Here is a 17,762-nt window from a genome sequence, read left to right as displayed (position 1 = left end):
AAAATCGATGCCCTCTAGGGATTCTTTCTCTCTTAGCCCTTTCAGAAAACGGATGCACACAGATTTCTCACCCATTTCCATAGGAAGTCTTCCTTCCTGTTGGCGGGAGGCTCTGTGGGGTGGTGATAGAACATAAGGATGTGGATCCCTTCATCAGCTTGAACACATAAGCCTGACATCCGTTGAGTCTTCATTTCTTCCCAGTGTTCGAGATGCTCCCCATCCTTGATCCCTCTTTTCTCCGCTCAAGGTGCCTGGTGATTGGTGGCCAGGGTGGACGGATGTGCGGGTGAAGTTAACACCATCACAGTCACAGACGTTCCTTAGCAGAGCTGTGGAGTGTGACAATGGTGTTTGTGTCCAAACTATCAAACGCCATTATCACACTAAATAGCTACTGTTAGGCAATCCTTCCGCTCCATAAATGCCTTGGCATCTGTTTGGAATGAGCAAGAAGGTTCCGCTTAGAGCAGTGTTGCCAGTTATGTGTGGTTACTGAATAAATTCCGGTCCCTTTATGCTCATAACCAATATGTCATCTGAACCGTGCCTCTCGCATGCTGTTAAATACTTAAGTTGATGATGAATGTTCTTGTTTTCCTGAGCCAATAAAAGGATCACAGTGCTCCCCAATGCACCCAACCTGAGGCTAGGCACATGTTAATCGTGCAAGCCACGCTTATTGAGTTGAAATGAATAGTTAAGCAAGTGTTAGACACAGAAAACTAAAACCGGGTGAGAGCTGGGTTATACAAACCACAGGTTTATCGGTACAATATTAAGGTATGTGGGTCTTTTACTTTTCATCATTAAAAAACATAAGTTTTCTAATAACTGACCTTTCAGAAATTCTAGAACATGTTTGATTTCTACTGATTTTAATCAGTTACCAGGCTGATGACTGAATTTGTATGCTAGGTTCGTCTTCCTTATGTTTCAATCAGTTACCATCAGGAAATTATATATGAGCTGTGTGTGAGTTTCCTTGGCAAATCTGAACACTTTAAACCCAAGCAGCTTCTGGGATGATTGGACCAGCTGGGTGGTCTCCTGTGAAGCACCTTCTTTCTCTGAGGGGCATTGAAAGAAGGAGTAGGTTCTGTTTTTGTGCAGCAAAAGCTTCTCTCATAACTTGGCGAAATGAACCAGGATATGTTTAATCAGACTGAAAGGATTGGAGCAACCACCAGAAACCATTCAGTCACTCATCAGCCCTTCATTTACCAAATAAATATGCCCTGAGTGGCTCCCATGTGTCTGGCACTGACCTAGGCATCAGGGATGAATTATATGTGTCTGACATAATTTCCGGACATGGCGCTCACTGGCTCACATTCGGTTGGGGACCATTCTGACTGATCATGTTTATTAGCAAATGAGCAAAATTTAGTAAAATTATCCCAAGTCCCGTGCTGGAAAGCACCACTGGAGTGCAGTGCACATATCTACGACGCACTCACTGTCAAGGTCAGAGAAGCTCCCATCAAAGAGGAGGAGGTCCACTCCTGACTGCCCCGCATCCCCTCCCACCTCAGCCAATGCCAACAGGAGAACTGGACGCCCCTGAAATCATTAATTTTTGTGTTTAATTTGAGAAAGCACTAGTTGAACAAGCATTGGGAGAGGGCTCTGATGTCATTCCCATCACTCCCAACCACACTATTTCATTTGATCCACACAACACATGGCAAAGGTGACAGGTTTGGGGCTCTTGCCCCAAGTAGTGACCTGAGACTGAGAATGTTTATGGAATCGTCTGGTCATGCAACTACAGCTCAACGTGGGTCTCCTGAATCTAGTGTCCTCTACGTGTCACCTTCCTTGGCCTGATTATTCCACACAACCTCCTGTTCCACAGCTGGGGCCATGTGGAAGCTGGGTTAATCACACCAGGATTGGATCAATATCCTCAGCCCCTCAACACCCCCCACCCCTGGCTGCTCTGCCAAGGAATCCTGCGGGGAAGCCTGTAGAATGAGAGCGAGATGCGTCACATGACAAGCTTTCCTTATGAGTGTTCACGATGCAGAGAAGGCCAAGTGCTGTGAGCCGTAATCATGAAGAGAAGGGGAGGAGAAGGGAAGGACATTTCAGTGGTAGTTTAGGAGTTAGTAAGGGGGTGACCAAGACATGGCTCAGCCAAGTTAGGGACCAGCCAACCGATGTGACAATGGCTGACCCAGAGCCTTCAGGTCCCAAAAGTCCCCACACTCAGTGACCATGCAAAGCTGGCCTCACACACGCCTCCGCTTTCCATGAGGTTTGGCTCCGGTGGAGTTAAACAGGGAACAAAGGAAGGGCATTCTGTGTCATTTCTACTGGGTTGGCTCTCCTCGCAGCTTATTATGATTCCTGCCTGCGTCAGTTCTGCATCCAAGATGGGGCCTCGTTGTTTGTGTAGAATGCTAAGAGACGCACGTGGAAGGCAACACTTCCGCCCTCCACTTGAAAGCCATGGCTAATACAATCGTACTGCTCCTTCCCCATCCCAGCTTCATCGTTTCCACCATCCCCTCGATGACTATTGCCGGTCCTCTCCCATAAAGCGCGCCCGGGGACACTCACTGACTCCCAAGGTAGTTTGCAAGATGAAAATGTCCACTTGGAAGTGCAGTTACAGTCATACTGGAGGTGGGAGGCAGCAGAGAACCAGGCAGCCACACAATGAGGGTTTCTTCCCACGGAGATGGCCTTACTTCGCTCTGAGAATCACGCCAGTGAGGCCCTACCGTCCTTTCATCCTAGGACAATGGGTGCCCCAAACGTGACAATTGCCACTTGAGGCCTGTCCAATGCACCAGCCAGCCCCCTGGGGCTGTGAAATAGCACAGCAGCTGTCATAGGTAGATGGCTCATCTATACTTTTTTCTGAACTCTTCTTAATTAAACCTTTGCTTTCCACCAGTTTACTCTTTGTTCTGATGGGAAAGCCAAAGCCCAGAAAGGTTGAGGAATGTGCCCAAGGCAATTTGGTTAGTCTGTGGCCCAGCTGGACCTCACAGGACAGGCATGTGTTGCATGGTTACTATGTGCCTCCTATTGTCCTGGGATCTGGGACACAAAGAGGAGGGAGGCCTGGTCCCCTCTCTGAGCTGCTCTCAATCTGGGAGTTAGTTATCCTAAGACAGTGGTCGGCAAACTGCAGCTCGCGAGCCACATGCGGCTTGCGAGCCGCGGTTTGCCGCTCTGTTGACTAATGAGTTTGCCGACCACTAACCTAGACTCTCGATTCCAATAATTACAGGCTGTTGTTGTTCCTTGTGATTAAGCCCCTATCCCAGTGGTTGGCAAACTCATTAGTCAACAGAGCGGCAAACCACTGTTTGCCGACCACTGCCCTAAGACATTAAGTCACACAAAGACATTAAGACTTCCAGGGACTAGATGCCATCACAGAGCCCTGACAGGTGCCCAGGGACTTGAATTATGTCCTTGATTTCTTCCCAGATGAAGAAGCACTGAGTCAGATTTACCGTCTGCTTTGTTGCTCTTGGGAAATAATTGCTCTTGTTTATTTGGATGATTCCATTGCCAAGAGGTTACAGGCAAAGGACCGTGGGTCGTACTGGGTGTCAGTGCAGGAAGTGATGATCTTTCTGCTCTTACCTCGCCAGTTCCCGCATCAGAAAGCAGACAGGATCTGTGGAGGGAGACTTGGTAGGGGTCACAGAATGGATTAGAACACGTTCAGTTGTGTGGGAGGAATTTTTATGTCTCACAGGAGCTGGGTAAGGCGTGAGCTGGCTGTCTTTCATGATGCAGGCTGGTTACTGCTCCCCATGCCAGGTCATGAGCTCGGCTCCTCCACTGCGGCCTCCTCCCCAATCACGGAAACGCTACGCCAAGGCCACCAGTTGCATGTCTCACTGCCCCTCAGCTCCCCCTGCCCGGGGACCGGCTCAGGGAGGCTGTTGGAGACAAACCCACTGCAGGAGCCCTAGGGCCTGTGGGGAGTTGAAGGAATGGGGCATCCACTTTCTACTCCTTAATATCCAAATTCCCTTCTAAGTTTTCTAAAAGAAAAGGAAGGGTTTCAAACACATACAAAGGTAAGACACTGTAAGTGACTTCCAGGGGCCTAACTTAGAAAGCTGGGTCACCTACACGCTCTGAAATAAGAGTTATGTGATGCAAGTCTATTGTGTACCTAGAATGTTTGAACACTGTGCATAGGATGCAAAGATGAATAATTCATTCACTCACTCAACCAACATCCAAACATGTGTTCCTACTATGTGTTAGGCATTGTGCTAGTCACTGAGAATTTTTTATAAAAAAGCCCTTTCCAGAATATAGGGCTGCCAGTCTAGTGAGGACACAGGCAAATGAGTCAGAGCAGCATTTAGTCACAGATTTTTTTAAGCGGGTACGGGGGACGGCGGGCTGAAAGGAAGGAAATGCCATCTGTGGTGTGGGAGAAAGGCATGAAAGAAGAAGGGACAAGCACTCCAGGGAGGAAGCACTCTGGTGCTTCAGGCAGCCACCAATTAAAAGAGAAATCCGTGACCTCGGCAAGTGAAGCATAGACGTGTCCACCTTGACAGAGCTCAAGTTCGCCTCAAGTTCCCGAAGCATCTCCCAGCAATTTCCTCTGGAGAGCAACTGAACTGAGCCTGGAATTTACTTGGTGGGGATTTTCCTCTCAAACGTGCAGCCACACATCCACAGAAAACATCGCCTTGTCAATAAAAGAAGCACATTGCCCTTTGGGCAGGTGACTAGGGCAGTTGCCTGTGTGTTTGTAGTGTAAAGAATTTTAATTTCTCAAAGGAGCTGGGTAACATGCCTTTAAACTCTCATTCAACTGAGACTGCTTTAAAAAAAAAAAAAAAAAAGGGAAAAGCCAGGACTGTGATTTCCAATTTAGGCTGAAATGAACATCCTGGTAACCCCAGCCCTCACTCTCTATGTATCATACTGCCCCCAAGTGGTAGGCTATGTCCCTGCATGTCATAACCTCAGTGGTTCCAAAGATTTCACCTTTGCTGCCTCGGTGTTCCAAACTGATTCCATTGAGAACATCCCCGGAAGCAGAATCGGCTTTTTTGACAACGTAAATTTTCAAAGGCTTGAGGGGCAGAGGGGGAGGAGTGAGAGAGGTCGTTCTATTGAGTGTCAGGTGACCCAGTCAATACACCAGACAAGAACTAATCTTGTTCTACCTCGAGAGCAAGTCCTTTCCTTTTCACCTTTCTGGCACCTTTAGCCCAATGAAGAGCTCATTCCAGCCCATCTCATTTTTGAAGTTGCCTGTCTTCCACGCAGCGCATCCTGTCTTGCTTTTCTGCGTGGCGTCCAGTTGCAGCTGGATACGAAGAGGTCAGAGATTATCTCCTACTATTTGGATGTGCGGCTGCTGTATGTACAACCCCTCTCACTGAGCATAACAACGATGCCCGAGACTGCTCTGGTCTCCCCTGTGTCTCTGCATGGGCTCAGGTCATCTCAGATCCTTTGCTCAGCAATTAGAGTGATACATTAATTGAATAAAGCAAGGGAAGGGCCCTAGGGGGTCCAAAGGTAGGCGGTGTGTTAGGAAATTTTGATGGCAAAAAGCATTTTTTTTCTTAGATGATCTTGAGTAATCATTTTTGTAGCCGTCTTTATTAAGCGTCTACTCTGTGCAAAACACTGAGCTGGGGACAGTGTTTTAGAAGGGGCCGCATGCAGTAAAGGGGCGGGAATCACATGAGAGTTCCCAAACCGTCGTAAGGTAAGGCCTCGTGGAAAGTGGTAGGTAGCCAGGATTCGTGAGTGCTCCACAGACCGGGGCAACTGGTCACCCCCAGGGCTGGAGAAATAAACCAAGCCTCTATCATTTACTCCCTTTCTGCTCTCTCGGCTGTCCTGTCACCACCCTTACCCACAATTTCTGCTCACGTATAACTACTGCTTTCTCCAATCTTCTGCCAAGTCTGGGGTCTCGTGGCCCCTGTCTTAGTGGCCGCTGCTTGCCTGCCTCCTTTGGGTGTCTTTCAGTTTCTTCACGCGGCTACCGAGGGACTTCCTCCCTCCCTGCATCTCCAGCTTGGATCCCTAAGCCAGAGAACTGATGGTCTCCATTAAGCTGTGTGTTCCCATTGGAGCAGAGCTGTCAGTCCAGGCTGCGCCACAGGCTGCTGGTCAACCTGTGGGGAGGGTAAACAAAGAGGGCATCTGTATATAAGAAGGTCCGATGCAGGAATAATAGAGTATATAAACTTCTCAGAGCAGGAGCTGTTTATTCTCTGAATGGAGCAGTAGGGGAAGAATTCCCAGGGGCCAGCTGTGTAAAATCTTCAAGTGGGATGGGGTTTGGAACAGCCAAAGAACTCGAAGCCAACAGGTGTGGCAGGAACATCATGCACTAGCCGGCGATGAGGCTAGAGAGGCGGGCAGGGCTGGCATCCCGGGGAGCAGAATGGAGGAGGAACAGCAAGGAGGGCAGGCCTAATGGCACTGCTAGTTCATGGTCGTGCACTTTACTGATGGGTCAGTAAGACCAGGAGGTGACAACCTATAGCCTGTGGGCCAAATCGAGGCTGGTTTTTAATTAACTGAGCAAGGTTTTTCTATTTTCCAGTTATTGAAAAAAAAAATCAAAAGATAAATACTATTTCACAACTTGGGAAATACCTATGAAATTCAAATCTCAGTGTCCACACATAAAGTTTAATTGGAATTTACCAACGGGCCCCATTTGCCCCGCCTATCCCAGGTTTGCACGGAAAGTCTTAGGTCCTGGAAGCCCCCCTCAGTCCGGGTGAATTGGGAAGGTTGGCCACCTGGAACGCAGCCAGGCTCATTGCTTTACATTGTTGTCTGTGGCTGCTTTCACGCTCCAATGGCAGAGTGCTTATGACAGGGGCCATATGGCCCGCAAAACCCAAACTATGTACTGCCTGGCATATTTATAGAAAAAGTTTGCTGACCCCTGATTAAGACCAAGGGAGAGTAGATAATTAATCTGATAAGGCAAAAGAATATAACTGATCATTACTATCATGAGAGTGTTGAGCAAGCCTATTTATTTTCTCCACTGGAAGCTGATTTATGTTTAAAACTTAAATTAGAGCATGTCACCCAATGAGCATAAAATTCAAGGATTCCCCTCGGACAAACCTCATATTTTTCCTGTTCTTCCCCTTGCTCACTCCACACCACACCCACTCCCTTCCTCTTCCTCAACATGCCAAGTGCAACCTGCCTCAGGACCTTTGCACTTACTGTTCCACCTATCCGGACCCTTCTCCCCGGGTATATACAAACCTTGCTCCTTCCCCTCATTCTTGTTTCTTTGAAGTTGTCTTTTGACTGAAGCCTTCCCTTCATTGTAGTACTCTTCGCCTCCTGACATCACTTATTCATTTGTTTATTTTCTGTGTCCACACTACAAGACCAGATATGCGAGAAGAGAGACCTTGCTATGTCCCCAGCTCACAAAACAGTCCTGACCACATGGTGGATTTGCGATAAATACTTATTGGGTAAATAAATGGTTGCTAAAGTCAAGAATTGTATGTATGTCTCTGGGGGTAAGTCTCTACTCACTGGGCCCTATTACTGCTAATCAATATTTCATTTTATCCAATATCTGACAATTACGTAGCCGACAGTCTCTGTCATCCGCTGGCCCCTTTTCCTGCCAAACACCTTGTCTTTACTCATCTGACCGCCTGCAAGAAAAAAGTGTTGTGGATAGCTTGTGCCAGATGTCAGCCTGAAATGCTGCCACTTCTCTTGTCCTAAGGATGGGTGCATTACTCCCAGGCCCAGGGGGGAATCGGGGCAATTCTTCAACCCCTTGAAACCAACAATGACATTTCATACGTAGATGCATTTTTCTAGGGGGAGGGTCCAGAACTGTCATCCACTACTCAAGAGGATACCCAACCCTCAGAAGGCTGAGGAGCTCTGATGTTAAGCAACAGTCCAATTGCCTAAACACATGCCAAGCTCTCTAGTGAGATTACAGGCCCTCCCAGGGGTGCCCTCTGCTCTCCAGTATGTTTCCATAGGGACTTGAGTTCCTAGTATTCAGGTGGTATCCCTGGGATGCTCTCTGGGCCTCTCTGGAAGGTTCCTCTCCTCCGTCACATTCTGAGACTTGTAAACACACCACCATCTCCTCTTGGGCTCCCCAGTGACAGCCTCAAAGGGGCTTTTTTCTTGCAGGCGGTGAAAAGAGCTGGGCTGAGCCTCCAGCAAGGCAAGTCACGCTGGGGACCAGAGAAACTCTTTGGGAAGAGCCCCGGCCGGGTTGTGGCAGAATGGCTGGAAATGTGCTTCTTCGTGAAAGAAAGGGCACAAGAGGAAGAGGCTGGAGGCGAAAGAAAACACGCCCCTTAGCATCACCAGCTGGGAGCTTGTTAGACGTGCAAATCCTCTGCCCACTCCAGACTCATTAAAGCTGCGACTGGGGGTGGGGACACCCTGTGCTTTAACAAGCCCTCCAGGTGCTGCTGATGAACCACGGGGCTGCAGGCCTGGTCCACTGTGGTGCTCATTAGTGTTTGATGAGAGAGCCGCTGAGAGAATCGATCAACCAGTGACTCAGAGCCTCAGCTGCACATTAGCATCATCTGAGAGCTTTAAAAACCCCTTCACCTAGCCCGTGCCCCAGGCCAATTACGTAGAATCTCAGAGGGGGACCTGGGCATTGACATGTTTAAAAGCACAGTAGGTCACTCTCATGTGCAGCCAAAACTGAGCACCATGCTGTAAACGAAGGTACTGCAAGATGCTCGATTATGAATGCCTTTGAGAGCTTTGTTTTTAAGGAACAACTTACATAAAATGATATATCAAGTTACAAGTGTTTGAGACAAAATAAAATTTTATTTTTCTCTTCTTTAATAAAAAAGAAATTGGGTGATAAAAAAACCAAGGACTGGGTTGTCAGCAATTTAGGGTAGTTGATCTCTCACGCCATCCCCTTAAAGAGCACACCTGTAAGCTCCACCTGGAGAGTCAGCTTCTATCTCATTGGTCAGCACTGTCACTTAGGTCTACCCTGGGCTGCAAGGGAGTCTGGGAAATGCAGCCTTTTAACTAGGCACCTCCCCACTCCCAGCCTGAGCTGCACATTGGAATCACCCAAGAGCTTTAAAAATCCCTTCGTGAACGAAGTTGGCTGTTTCTAAAGAAGAAGGGGAGTGGATACTGGGTAGGGAGGATGGATAGAGCATGCATTTTCTCTTGTCTTCAAATGGACTCTTCTGGTAGTGGGGAGGCAGAATGGTGTAGTAAGAAAGGAGAAAAGAGCACAAAACAAAATACAGTGTCTTATTCTTTCTCCCCAAAAGGGCTTTTCAGAATCAAAGGTGAAGCAGGGCATAGTTTTCCCATCCAGGGAGGAGGGAAGAGGAGGGTCAGGCTGCTGATGAGCATGGAGCCTGGGGAAGGGGCAGGACCCCGCACAGCATTCTCTCAGCTCCCTGACCTTCAGCAAGACCTTCAGCCAAGGTCAGGAGCGAATGGGTGGGTAGGTTCGGGAGGGTCTCGGTGACTTGAGTAGAGACCTGAAAGATAAGAAGGAGAGAGCCAAGAAAAGAAGTTTCTGGAAAAATACACTATGAAAAGTAAAAACTGAGGGGATTAGTCCAATACTTCAGAGAAAATGCCTTCTTTGCCTTTTAAAGGGGCGGGAGTGGTTTTCCTCCCTTGTCTCCAGCCTGTCACTGGGAGGAAGAGGGGAAAGATGATTTATGGGTACAGGACCACATCTCATTTAAACCCTCGGGCCGGGCGGTGAGGGGTTAGTTTGATTTATTGGTTTCCTGTGACACAGACGTGAAAACAATAGTAAAGACCATATCGACCTTCCAGATGTGTATGTACAGACATAAATGATGACAAAGCAGACGACTGCCTGGAAGTCCCAGTGGTACCAAAGCCTCAATGATCCAGGGCAAACAAGCAGCGACTCCCACTGCTGCCAGAGACGGCGGGATGGCCCCACCTCAGCTGGTGCTGCCATTCCTGCTGCCCCTCAGGATGGGATGGCCTGTGTGCAGGGTGGGCCCTGCCCCCCAGAGCCCTGGGGAAGCTGCCTGGAGAGGGAAGCTTCCAGATGCTGGAAGGGAAGGACCTAGCAAGGTGTCTGCCTTGCTCTCGCTTCTGCTTTCCATTGTGGGCCACTCCAGGCTTCCCAGGACTGGCTTCTGAGCCCTCGGCCTTGGTGTCTTTGTGGTCTCCCGGTGCCCTCCCCTGCTTGCTGGCCCAGAGATGTCTTCCGTGCTAAGGCGCCCTGCTCTCTACTCCTCTACCCTGCCTCCTTTCCAGACAAGCACTGCACTCCCGGGTTCTAGCTGCTCAGGCTTTCTCCAGGGCTAAGCCTCCCACACATTCTGAAGCCACAAAAGCAAGCCCAGATCTCTGGCCACCCAGCAAAGACCCTGCTTCAGCCATGCCCCGCCTGCCTCTCCTTCCTCCTTATTCAATGCAACACCTCCCGCGCTTCCGGGTGAGTTTGCTTGGTGCCCAAGGATGGTCTTCTGCCTGCTCTGACCCTCCAGTCTTGAGATTCTCTCCATGGCGGCTGCCTTTCTTTCTTCTCTCTGCTGATCCGTCACCTCAAAATCCACCCCGATGGGAGGTGAAAGAGAAACTGGAAGCTGGGAGGGCGATTGATCAAAGCTACACTTAGCTAAAACCAAAATGAAGACAGGCTTGTCAGCAATTTGGGGTTCGTTTTCAGCAGGGAGGGCTCCTTGATGCTTGAAAGAGAGTTTTTAAGAGATGTGTGGCAAGATTACTAAAACTTTGATAGTCCAGCCCCCTTAAGAGAGTGGGGGTGGGAGAGTGGTGGTAATAGAGAAGCTATTTAGCAAGGGACCCATAAAACAGTGTGAAATGACCTTTGGAACCTGAATTCTGAAAGAAAAAAAAATGTATTCTGTAAATCCATGGTATGACACGATTTTCTTTTCTTTATGTCAACAATAGGAGAAAATATAGTTCATTTATAGCTACTTTCCCTAGTGAATAGTAAAATGATTTATGAAACTCACTCTTCTATTTTGAATGAGATACAGATATTTATAGGTAAATAGCTTCTGCAAGCTAAAAAAATATATAAAAGTTTAGTAGTTATAATAATGATTCATAGTTATTGAAATCCATTCTAGGTCAGTTATTTTTTGTACATCATTTTCACAACCTTTCAAGACAGGTATCAATATACCCATTTATCAGATGAGAACGTTGAGGTTCTGAGAGGTGAAGTCACTCCCCAAGCTCACACAGCTGGCAAGTGTTAGAATGAAGACAGGAGCCCCAGTTTGTTTGACCCAGAGACTAGATGCCTTCCTGCTCAACATGCTGACTTCCTACTCAATACCAATAATCTCACGCCTAGGTATTGAGGGACACTGGAGACTTCAGTCATACCAAATTGACAGAAGTAAGGATGCCTTTCCTCTCTGTCAGTGGTGGGTCAGAGAGAGTCATTCTGTGAACAAATGCTTATCACAAGGTCTTTTACACTGAGTGGCCAGATTATTATGATCTCTGAATGCATAATAATCTGGCCACTCAGTGTATATCCTATATAATAAAAGGCTAATATTCAATTGTCCCCTCAACCAGGAGTTTGACCAGCAGGCAGGCCAGTCAACTGCCCATGTCCCCTCCCCCTGGCCAGGCTGGCTGGACCCCACCCATGCACGAATTCATGCACTGGACCTCTAATTTATACACACACACACACACACACACACACACACACACATACATACATACACTGAGTGGCCAGATTATTATGCATTCAGAGATCATAATAATCTGGCCACTCACTGTATGTGCAGGCATCTTCTAGGTATTGGGATACAGCAGTGTATAAACCAGAAAATGCTGCCTTCAGGGAATGAATATTCTGATGTGGAGGAGACAGACAAATTTAAAGAGTAAAATGTAGAAAAAAAAAATGGCAGTGGAATAGACGGACATGTCCTGAGCTTTGTCCCAGAGCAGATAGAAAGAGCAGCTGAGGGTCGCATGGGGAGTGTTTGTTGGTGAGTTAAGGGACAGCTATACTCCAGGAGAAGGTGGGGGACTGCTGGATGGGGCTCCCCTGACCGGGCAGCCCCCACTGCTGCTGGGTCCCCTCCAGGAGCCATCAGCTTGGACGCGGAGACCGTGCCATCTTGAAGGGGAAAGTGGATGTTTTCGGAAGCCTGAAAATCTGCAACTACGGCACCCACCGAACAGCTGCGAACCCCAGAACACCGGTCCCCAATTGTCACAAACATGCGGATTCAGAGGAGCTCTACACTCCACCACGGAGGGGTCAGATTTCGCCTGGGATAAGGAGAGAGAGAACTACATAACCAGACACCCGGAGAAGAGAGACCGTGGGGAGACAAAGAAACAGCCCGCATATGAAAGAAAAGCAGGCATCATCAGAAAAGGAAGTAAACGAAATGGAGGCAAGCAACCTGCCAGAGAAAGAATTCAGAGAAATGGTCATAAGGTGGCTGAAAAGAATGGAAGACATATTCAACAATATGAGTAAGAACCAAGAGGAAATGAAGAAGAACCAAGAAGAAATGAAAAATGACATTGCTGCTGTAAAGAACTCAATAGAAAGCATCAAGAGTAGATTAGAAGAAGCAGAGGACCGCATCAGTGAGCCAGAAGACAAGGTAGGAAAAAATACCCAAGTAGAGCAGCTTCTAGAAAAAAAAAATTAAATAGCAGGAGGAGAGCCTAAGGGAACTTTGGGACAACATGAAACAAAACAACATCTGCATAATAGGGGTTCCAGAAAGAGAGGAAACTGAGCAAGGAATAGAAAACCCGTTTGAAGAAATAATGACAGAACACTTCCCTGATGTAGGGAAGAAAAAACCCACACAAATCCAAGAAGCTCACAGACTCCCAAGCAAAATGAACCCCAAAGACTGATGACAAGGCACATTATAATTAAATTGGCAAACACCAACGACAAAGTAAGAATCTTAAAAGTGGCCAGAGAGAGACAGAAAGTTACCTACAAAGGAACCCCCATCAGACTAGTGACTGATTTCTCAACAGAAACTCATCAGGCCAGAAGGGAATGGAATGAAATATACACAGTCATGCAAAGGAAGGGTCTGAATCCAAGAATACTGTACCTAGCAAGGCTATCAATCAAAATTGAAAGTGAAATCAGGAGCTTCACAGACAAAAAAGGACTAAGGGAATTTATTACCACCAAACCAGCAATGCAAGAAATGCTAAAACGTCTGCTGTAAAAAAAAAAAAAAAAAAAAAAAAAAAAAAAAAAAAGAAAGAAAGAAAGAAAAAAGAAATAGGAAGCAAAGAAGGAACACAGGGGTAAAGAATAAAAATGGTGCTGAAACCGGTTTTGCTCCGTGGATAGAGCGTCGGCCTGCAGACTGAAAGGTCCCAGGTTCGATTTCGGTCAAGGGCACGTACCTTGGTTGCAGGCACATCCCCAGTGGGAGGTGTGCAGGAGGCAGCTGATAGATGTTTCTCTCTCATCGATGATTCTAACTCTCTATCCCTCTCCCTTCCTCTCTGTAAAAAATCAATAAAATATATTAAAAAAAAAGAATAAAAATGGTGACAAATAAGTACCTATCAATAATAACTTTAAATGTAAATGGATTAAATGCCCCAATCAAAAGACATAGGGTAATGGATTGGATAAGAAAACACGACCCATATATCTGCTGTCTACAAGAAACCCACCTCAGAAAAAAAGACGCACACAGACTGAGGGTGAAGGGATGGAAAAAGGTCTTCCAGGCGAATGGAAATGAAAAAAAAAAGTTGGGGTAGCAATACTTATATCTGACAAATAAGATCTCAAAGTGAAGGACATAACAAGAGATAAGGAAGGCCACTTCATAATACTAAAGGGAGCAATCCAACAAGAAGAAATAACTCTGGTAAACATATACGCACCCAATACAGGAGCACCCAAATACATTAAAAAAAAAAAAAGAACTCCTGGAAAATATCAAGGGAGAGATTGACAGCAATACAATTATAGTAGGAGACTTTAATACCCCACTATCACCATTGGACAAATCCTCTAAACAAAAAATCAGCAAAGAAACATCAATCCTAAATGACTCACTACACCAGATGGAATTAATTGACATTTTCAGAACATTTCACCCCAAATCCACAGAATATACATTCTTCTCAAGTGCACATGAGTCATTTTCAAAGATAGACCATATGTTGGGACATAGGCAAAGTCTCTTCAAATTCAAGAAGATAGAAATCATATCAAGCATCTTCTCAGACCACAGTGGCATAAAACTGGAAATCAACTACAATAAAAACAATCCAAAAAAATCAAACACATGGAGACTAAACAGCATGCTATTAAACAATGACTGGGTTACCAGAGAGATCAAGGAAGAAATAAAAAACATCATGGCAACAAACGACAATGAAAACACAACAATCCAAAATCTATGGGACACAGCGAAAGCAGTCTTGAGAGGGAAGTTCATAGCTCTACAAGCCTACCGCAAAAAACAAGAAACAATGGTAATACATTACCTAACCCTACAACTCAAAGAGTTAGAAAGAGAACAACAAGAAAAGCCCAGTGTAAGCAGAAGGAAGGAAACAATAAAGATCAGAGTGGAGATAAGTGACATTGAGACCAAAAAAAAAATACAAAAGATCAACAAAACCAAGAGCTGGTTCTTTGAAAGGATAAACAAGATTGATGAACCTCTAGCCAGGCTCACCAAGAAGCCAAGAGAGAGGACCCAAATAAACAAAATCAGAAATGAAAGAGGTGAAATAACAACAGACCCCACCGAAATACAAAGGATTGTTAAAAAATACTATGAACAATTCTATTCCAACAAACTGGACAACCTGGAGGAAATGGACATATTCCTAGAAAAATATAACCTTCCAAAACTCAATCAGGAAGAATCTAAACATCTCAATAGGCCAATAACTATGGAAGAAATTGAAGCAGTCATCAAAAAGCTTCCAGCAAACAAAAGCCCGGGGCCAGATGGCTTCACAGGGGAGTTTTACCAAACATTCAAGGAAGAACTAAAACCTATCCTCCTCAGACTATTCCAAAAAATTCAAGAGGAAGGAACACTTCCAAGCTCATTCTATGAAGCCAGCATCACCCTAATACCAAAACCAGATAAAGACAACACAATGAAAAAGAATTACAGGCCAATATCCCTCATGAACATAGATGCAAAAATCCTCAACAAAATTCTAGCAAATTGGATCCAGCACTACATCAGAAAGATCATACACTATGACCAAGTAGGATTTATCCCAGGAATGCAAGGATGGTACAATATCCGCAAATCAATAAACGTGATACATCACATAAACAAATTGAGAGATAAAAATCACATAGTCATATCAATTGATGCAGAAAAAGCATTTGACAAAATCCATCACCCTTTCTTGATAAAAACTCTCAATAAGGTGGGAATAGAAGGATCATACCTCAACATAATAAAAGCCATATATGATAAACCCACAGCTAACATCATACTCAATGGGCAAAAACTAAAACCATTTCCCCTAAGAACAGCAACAAGACAGGGATGCCCACTCTCACCACTCCTGTTCGACATAGTACTGGAAGTATTAGCCATTGCAATTAGACAAGAAAAAGAAATAAAAGGCATCCAAATTGGAAAAGAAGAAGAAAAGCTGTCCTTATTTGCAGATGACATGATATTGTACATAAAAAACCTGAAAGACTCCATCAAAAAACTAATAGACTTAATAAATGAATTCGGCAATGTAGCAGGATACAAAATTAACGCCAAGAAATCTATGGCATTTCTATATACCAATAGTGAACTTACAGAAAGAGAGACTAAAAAAGCAATCCCATTTACCATTGCACCAAAAAAATTAAGATACCTAGGAATAAACTTAACTCAGGAGGTAAAAGACCTATACGTGGAAAACTACAGGACACTGAAAAAAGAGATAGAGGAAGACGTAAACAGATGGAAGAACATACCATGTTCATGGATTGGTAGAATCAACATCATTAAAATGTCCATACTACCCAAAGCAATCTATAGATTCAATGAACTCCCCATTAAAATACCAACGGCATATTTCACAGACCTAGAAAGAACTCTCCAAAAATTCACCTGGAATAAAAAAAAGACCCTGAATAGCCACAGCAATCCTGAGAAAGAAGAATAAAGTAGGTGGGATCTCAATACCAGATATCAAGCTGTATTACAAAGCCACTGTTCTCAAAACTGCCTGGTACTGGCACAAGAACAGACATATAGATCAATGGAATAGAATAGAGAATCCAGATATCGACCCAAACCACTATGCTCAATTAATATTTGACAAAGGAGGCATGAACATACAATGGAGTCAAGACAGTCTCTTCAATAAATGGTGTTGGGAAAATTGGACAGATACATGCAAAAAAATGAAACTAGACCACCAACTTACACCATACACAAAAATTAACTCAAAATGGATATAGGACTTAAACATAAGACGGGAAACCATAAAAATACTAGAGGAATGCACAGGCAGAGAAATCTCAGACACATGCCAAAGCAATTCCTTCACTGATACTGCTCCTAGGTCAATGGAAGATAAAGAGGAAAAAAAAAATGGGACTTCATCAAGATAAAAAGCACAGCAAAAGAAACCATCAACAAAACAACAAGAAAGCCCACTGTATGGGAGAACATATTTGCAAATGTTATCACTGATAAAGGTTTAATCTCCATCTACAGGGAACTTATACAACTTAATAAAAAGAAGATAAATGATCCAATAAAAAAAATGGGCAATGGACCTAAACAGAATCTTTTCGAAAGAAGACAGAAGGAAGGCCAAGAGACACATGAAAACATGCTCAAAGTCACTAATTATCCGAGAGATGCAAATCAAAACGACAATGCGGTACCATCTCACACCTTTCAGAATGGCTATCATCAACAAATCAACAAACGATAAGTACTGGCGAGGATTCAGAGAAAAAGGAACCCTCGTGCACTGCTGGTGGGAATGCAGACTGGTGCAGCCACTGTGGAGAACAGTATGGAGTTCCTCAAAAAACTAAAAATGGAGCTCCCATTTGACCCAATAATCCCATTTCTAGGAATATATCCCAAGAAACTAGAAACACCAATCAGAAAGGATATATGCACCCCTATGTTCATAGCAGCACAATTCACCATAGCTAAGATTTGGAAACAGCTTAAATGCCCATCAGCAGATGAGTGGATTAGAAAACTATGGTACATCTACACAGTGGAATACTACGCTGCTATAAAAAAGAAGGAATTCTTACCATTTGCAGTAGCATGGATGGACCTTGAGAGCATTATGCTAAGTGAAATAAGCCAGGCAATGAAAGAAAAATACCACATGATCTTACTCATTTATGGAAAATAAAGAACATTATAACCTAATGAATAAAAAGATAGATACAGAGTCAGTAAAGCACTCAACAGACTGTCAAATTACAGCGGGAAGGCTGGGGAGTGTTGGGGAGGGAGGGAAAGAGATCAACCAAAGGACTTGTATGCATGCATATAAGCACACCAATGGACACAAGACACTTGGGGGGTGGGATGAGGGCAGGCGACAGTGGGTAGGGGAGGTCAATGGGGGAAAAAAGGAGATATATGTACTATATATGTAATACTTTAAACAATAAAAAAAATAAATAAAGAGTAAAATGTATATTATAGTATATCACATGATAATTAGAACCTATAAATATTTTTTTGTTGCATCATAAAGTTGAAACCTGTGCTCATGTGACTACACAGGAAACTGGCATC

General features: G+C 44.9%; 1 long non-coding RNA gene across 2 annotated transcripts in view; it reads left to right on the top strand.

Annotated features, from left to right (window-relative positions):
- The window catches only part of LOC308257144, a 49,676-nt gene that overhangs the window by 5,272 nt on the left and 26,642 nt on the right, over positions 1-17,762 (top strand). The window contains exon 3 of one of the 2 annotated variants that reach the window (XR_013961524.1): positions 8,155-8,855. The exons of the other annotated variant lie outside the window; for it this stretch is intronic. This is a non-coding gene — a long non-coding RNA (uncharacterized lncRNA). Of the gene's footprint in view, positions 1-8,154; positions 8,856-17,762 lie in introns of those variants that run through there. 2 annotated transcript variants of the gene reach the window in all.

This window comes from Plecotus auritus, assembly GCF_963455305.1.
Source record: "Plecotus auritus genome assembly, chromosome: 8".
NCBI classification, from domain to species: domain Eukaryota; kingdom Metazoa; phylum Chordata; class Mammalia; order Chiroptera; family Vespertilionidae; genus Plecotus; species Plecotus auritus.
Note: the sequence above shows the minus strand (reverse complement) of the source record. Positions and strands in the feature narration are given on the sequence as shown.